This window comes from Triticum urartu, chromosome 3 (assembly GCF_003073215.2).
Source record: "Triticum urartu cultivar G1812 chromosome 3, Tu2.1, whole genome shotgun sequence".
Taxonomy (NCBI): domain Eukaryota; kingdom Viridiplantae; phylum Streptophyta; class Magnoliopsida; order Poales; family Poaceae; genus Triticum; species Triticum urartu.
Window position 1 is genome coordinate 21,729,667 of NC_053024.1, and position 6,998 is coordinate 21,736,664.

Consider the following 6,998-nt stretch of genomic DNA (forward strand, 5'->3'; position numbering starts at 1 on the left):
TCCTACAGCTCCCGGCAGAGATGCCCACTCAATGGTGCCCACTGCGGAAAGGTGACACAGGGGATGCCCACTGTGGACACAGGCTGCGCGAACGGCCTTGACGCCACAGCCAATGCAACCAAAAAACCGATCTGATAGAAAAGACTAGGCAACACATTATATATCAACACTCCCCCTCACGTGTGGCTTCCTCAGACCTAAACGTGGACCGAAAGTGGGCTGCAATTTTAATTGCGTCAGCCGGGTCTTAAACTCAAGACCTCTTGGCTCCGATACCATATAAAAGTGCATGCTCTAGTCAATGCAACCAAAAGACCGATCTGATAGAAGAGACTAGACAACACATTATACATCAACAACCACCAACGATGTACAACATGTGGACATGTCATTCATGAGTTGATGTGGGCATTATTGTATGTTTGTCATAGTATAAAGCAACTTGGGGCGATGGAAATTGCTTAGGTATGCATTTCTGTTCTTCAGTAACAAGTCAACTAGGTAAGTAGGGCCGATTCAACGGGTAGGACGGTGGTGTATGGCCCAAGGCCCATGTGTCCAAATCACTACAACCCATCATATCTGGCCTATTATCTTTGGCAAGATTGGATTGGCATTTTTTATCGTTCATTGATTGCCATTGATCAGGTCGACTGAAGCCAACCACCAATCTCAGCTTCTTCCTTCTCATGATATTCGTAGAAGTGCATGATTTTTTTCAACGTAGTAAATTCTTCCATCTCCAAACTCAGATTCATTATGCAGGGCGGTACTAAAGCTTGCAAATTTCATACCTAATTGTGGCATGTTTGTATGAACTTTGTTAATCTATTCATATTACGCTCTTGGTATATTCTTGATTCATAATACCATACTATGTTAGTATGTCATATTTGTGATATCTACTATTTTTATATTGTGGGCCACCCTTCTCCAAAATGCTTGATATGCTAGTAATCATGTACCAAGGATTTTAGTGCATGTTTTGGGGCGTGCTTGAATTTTCCAAGATACACTACCTTAAACTACTTTTCCTGCAAATGTCAAACCAACATGAGTTACCTCACCCACCAGGCATGGCACAAGAAACCAAAGACACCATCATGTACTTCTTGTCAGTTTTAGAGCTTTCCTTCGGCACATCATCTCTTATGATGTTTATAGCTTTTGATGTGACTAATTGGGGGAATTAAAACTATTTTTTGTTAAGAAGGATATACATAAGAAAACTCATAACCTCCGCACCCATTTACCTTAGTCTGTTCCCCAGGAGATCGGCCGCAGAGACCACACCACACCAATGCTGCCAAAGGTCAGGTGCAAGCCAATTCAGACCCTAGCAGCACACCGCGGACAGGAACCATCACGCATAGATGACGAGCGTCAGGGCACTATGCACTGATAATTTATTCCAAATATTTTCCTTAAAGTTTTTGTTTGCAATTTTATCATCATCACGATTTATACTTGTAGCCGGGAGACTACTAGAAAATAGATAAAACCCCATTGAAAAGATATAGGTTTGGCAAAATTTAATGCATGACTAGGGTTTTAACAACTAATTAGGGTATATTTCAGTCGGCCAGGCAATTTTACATTGCCCCATGTGTAATTTGATACATGTATTACTATGTACATCTTTCTTCTAAGAAGAAAAATACTATCATAAGATGCTCCAAAAGAAATGAATCGCAAAGAGGTACTTTCTTTTGGCCTTTCGACTAACAAGGCATGGATAGGGAATATGTACCTAATTTTGGCTATTCTACTGTGTTACAGTTGAAAATTTTAAATCTACTTGTTATCTTGTAGGTTATTAAACCTTGGTGTTTGAGGATGTATTTTAGTATTTGAAAATGTGAAGGATCTTTTCAAAGTAATTTAAGTATTTGGTTCATTGCCATAGTAAGCATTTTCATCATTATCTTTTGAATATGTACTAGTATTTATGTACAACAATCTATGTTAGAACTTATGAAACATTCTTTTTACTATGTTAGAACTTATTAACTTTTGCTCTAGTTTTGCCCTTGGCTACTATCCGCAGTTTCCCTTGCCTCTAGTAGCTACCGGTTACTTGTTTCTTTTTCATTTGGTGATCGGGTATGCAAAGGTACGTGTATGTATGGTAGTGTGTGAGATAAGTTTTGTTGAGAATTCCAAACGCTATTTTAGGGGAAAACTCCCTAAAACATAAATACAGAGCTGAATCTTCAGCATGAGCTCAGCAGCCAGATTCTCACCTTAGTTATTGGTTATGCTTTCCATTCAGCAATATCTTTCCACATGGCAACACAACTCGGCGCCGTTCTCAGCCCCTCAAACTCATTTCGGATATACAAAATACGCCAAGCCAGAGCATCCATCAATCCCAGCAGAATGATTTCTGTGGGTACGGGGAAGCACGTTCCTCCATCTCTCGTCCTTGTTCCCGAGGTCTTCTATCCCCCCCCCCCACCCCTTACTCTCTCTCTCTCTCTCTCTCTCTCTCTCTGTGTATGTGTGTCAAATGTGCGTCTACTTACTTTAGTCCTGCTTGCTTCTACTTGAGCCAACACTGAGCAGTATATATAGATGGCTTTGTACTATTTCACTCGTGGTTGTTGCAATGCATCATGAGTGCTCTCAGTAAGAAAGTAATATGTGCATCCATCATCACTGTATAATCTTTTTAACCTAATATTCATGGCTGGACTGCACCCTACAGAGGAAAATACAATCTTATCTCATTAAGTGGACAAAAGATTTTTCCGTACTTATTTTCTCTCCTGTACCACCGATCATGTAAGCTGACAAAATAAGTGACAAGGCTGATCACGACACGAGTTAATTTCATTACTACTACTTAATTTCACTGCTATACTACAGACGTTGTACAACATGTGGACTTGCCATTCATGAGTTGATGGGAGCATTGTTGTAGATTAAAATGCACGGAACCACCACTTTCGTGTCACATCTCGCAGAAAACCACCATTTTACAAAACATGACATTTTGCACCGAATCAAAGAATTGACAATGGAAAAAACATTGATGATACATGCTAAGCATTTTGATGACATCACTAATCGTCCGAGACCTCAGATCAGGCTGAGTTAGCAGAAAAAATGTCACGTGGGCTAATTAACTCAGTCCTCTTCTTCTTCCTCCTTCTTACCCTCTTTGTAGCATTTTATCAAACTCGTTTTGTGAAGCCCCCATTGGAGAAGCAAAAGCACAAATGAGCCAGCTGTCGCTGCACTATTCTGCACCCAGCCATCCCGGGTGTCGCCACTGCCCGCCTCCCATGCACCAAGAGCAACAGCTACTTGGCGACCATGGTGAGCGAGCTAGCAGGAGGAGGGGATGGATTGGGGGGAAGCTGCGGTGGGTGAAGGGACCATCAGTGTTTTTTGCCGCTGTCAATTCTTCCGTTCGATGCAAAATGTCGCGTTTTGTGAAGTGGTGGGTTTCTGCGGGTTTTAATACGAAAGTGGCGGTTCTGTGCATTGCAATCCATTGTTGTATGTTTGCTATAGTCGATGTGAATGCGACAGAAATTGCCGAGGCATGATTTATGTTGTTCAATAACATATCAGCGTACTGAGCAGGGCCAATCCAATGGGTAGACCGAGTGGTGTATGTACCAAGGCCTGTGTGTGCAAAGCACTACAACCAATCACATTGGGCCTATTATGTTTGACAACATATTAACCAAGTGTGACTTGCTGTTTTCTAGAATTTTTTTGACAATTTTTCTGGAAGGAAAGAGATCTTGGAAGCTTTGAAGGACTACCAGAAGACCCACAGGAACCCACAAGATAACATGGCGCGCCCTGGGGGGAGGCGCGCCTTGATGTCTTGTAGGCCCCCTATGGCACCTCCTGGTGTGATTCCGACGCTGAAAAACATGTATATTTGAAAACCCCAGAAAGTAAACCTAGATGAGTTTTTTTTGCCACCTCAAGCCTCTCTTCCGAACCGATCTATCTGAAGCTCCATTCTGGCACCCTGCCGGAGGGGGAAAGCCATCATCGGAGCCATCTTCATCATCCCTGCTGCCTCCATGACGAGGAGCGAGTAGTTCACCCTCGATGCTTAGGGTATGTACCAGTAACTATGTATTTGTTTTCTCTCCCTCGTGATCTTGAATTATTTGAAAACATTTTGAAAAGAGTTCATGAATTACAAAAAAGATCACTGGTTTTAAAAAATCAAAATTTTAAAAGTTCAAGAATTTGAAAGAAGTTCATCCATTTTGAGAAAAAACTGACAAATCTTGACAAAAAGTTCATGAATTTTAAAACAAATCATCATATTTTGAAAAAGTTTCCTCAATTTTGAAAAAGTTCACCAATTTTCAAAAAAGTTCATGAAGTTGATAAAATTTTATCGGGTTTGAAAAAAGTTCATAGATTTTGGAAAAAAAAGTTTGTCAATTTTGAAAAATACACAAAATTAAAAAATTTCATTGAATTTGAAAAAAGTGCAAAAAATTTGGAAAAAAGTTCATCGATTTTTTTAGAAAATAGACCAATTTTGAAAAGAGTTCATCGAATCTGAAAAGCTTTCATCGATTTTAAAAGAATGTTCATCGATTTTGAAAAAGGTTCATCGATTTGAGAAAAGTTCACAGATTTTTTGAAAATAGTTCACGCATTTTAGAATAGGAAAATAATAATAAAATAAAATCAAAAAGGATAAGAAAAGGAAAAAGAAAAAGAAAAGGAAAACAAAACTGGAAACAGAAATGGAAGTTAGAAAAAAAAAGGCACCATTAACGTAATGTGCGCTATCTCTGGTGGTTAGTGCAGCAATTTGAGGACAGAGATGTTTGCTGTCCGATTCCCATCACACACAGTATTAATTTTACATTTTAAAAATCAGAAAAAACAATGTGGGCTTGCCCAGCCTCGAAATCACTAATTAGGAAGAACTCTTTCCGAAGATTATTTTCATCTACCAGGAAGTTTTCCCTTTTCCGTAGATCCGTACGTCCAAAATGTTTTATTTTTTAAACCATGCGTCCAAATCTCGGACCGTTTTCGTCGTTGAATTCCTTGTGTCGAGATGTTTAAAACTAGATTCCATATTAATACGTTTTGATGAACTTTTTCTACAAGAGAAAACCGTGCATCTTGCGGGAGAAAAAAATCACGTTTTTTTTTGTTTCCAAGACGCACGGCAATGGCTCTCGCGGAAGCAAATCCGTACTTCTCGTGGAAGCAAAACCACGCCTCTCGCAAAAGAAAAAACACGTTCTTTTTCGCTTCCAAGAGGAACAGCCGTTACTCTCGCAGAAGCAAAATCGTATCTTTCACGGAAGCAAAAGCATGCCTCTCACGGAATAAAAAAAGAGAATATTTTTTTTTCGTTTCCGGGACGCACGGCCGTGCCTCTTGCGGAAGGAAAAAAGAAGAAAACATATTTTTTTTTCATTTCCGAGAAGTCGCGGTCGTGCCTCTCGCAAAAGCAAATCTGTGTCCCTCGCGAAAGCAAGACCGTACCTCTCGTGGAAGCAAAAAAACACATTTTTTGCGCAAAAAATATTCCTTTTGAAATTCTTTTTGTCCAAAAGGTAAGAAAAACCGGTGGAAAACTGAAAAGCCGGATAAAATAACCATGTAAAAAGCCGAAACGCGTGCGGAAAAAACATCTGGATGAAACATCCAGAGTGAAACATCCAGAGTGCGGCACCCCCAAATGGCGTGCAATCAACCCACCCCCAAATAACCTTTTGGGAGGCTAGAAACAAGCGCTCTTCAGCTAGTTTCACCCGGATAGCCCTCAATGCCACATATTCCTAGTATATCTTATAGGGCACCCTATTGAGGCGGTCCATGTAGGGGCTATATATTATCGTGTTTTTTATGCTATAGCGAGACGAAGTGTGTATTGTGGCGGTTTCTAGTCAGTTTTCTCAAAAAGGAATGAGTCGTAGTAGAAAAAGTTAAAAATCATAAATTTTAAATTGTGGATTTCAAAAATATGTGAATCTTGTTAGGGGTTAAATTATAAAGAAATTTTTTTAAAACAGTGAAAACTTTTTAAATAACTGAGAAAAAATGTTATAAAACTGTGAACATTTGACCAAATAAAGTCAACATATCTAATAAAATATAGTTTTAGTGCTCCGACCGGCACACCTGCATCCCCGACCCGGCGGCCTCGCACCATGCGAGGGCCAATCAGAGCGGTCGCTCGCGCGCCGGCCCGCCTATCGATCCACATCACCCACCTCCGTCACGTCTGCTCGGCGGCATGGCGGTCTACCTCGCAGGCATCGTCCTCGGCTGCGTCGGCTGCCTCAACTCGGGCGCCGCTGCTCCGTTGGTCGCTCGGGCCTCGCTGCCCGGGTGCCGGTGTTGCTTTGGCAGCCCGGGTGCTGGTGCTGACAAGCTCGTCTGCACAACGTCCCATGTTGTCCGACGTCGCCGGCTTCATGTCGTACTCCGCCGCCACCATGCTGATAATGCTCAAGTGCAAGGAATCATCGTAGCAATTTCCGAAGGTGAAAGTGATAAGTATGGAGTGTCGAACCCACAAGGAGCTAAAGGTAAGATCAATATTCTCTCAAGCCCTATCTGCCACTGATACGACTACGTACACCGAACGTTTGCTTCCAACTAGCAACGAGAAATAAAACTAGGTTGTGGATATGAAGAGGATAAGTTTGTATGATATCGGAGAGCTAAAATATAAAAGTAGGTGTTGTTATCATGAAGTTAGAATATATTACTAAATATTATAAATAGCGAGTGTGGAATAGTGGTGGATCGGTGTGTGATGTCTACTACACAACCTTCTTCTTGTAGATGTTGTTGGGTCTCTAAGTGCAGAGGTTTGTAGGACAGTAGCAAATTTCCCTCAAGTGGATGACCTAAGGTTTATCAATCCGTAGGAGGCGTAGGATGAAGATGGTCTCTCTCAAGCAACCCTGCAACCAAATAACAAAGAGTCTCTTGTGTCCCCAACACACCCAAGGCAACGGTAGATTGTATAGGTGCACTAGTTCGGA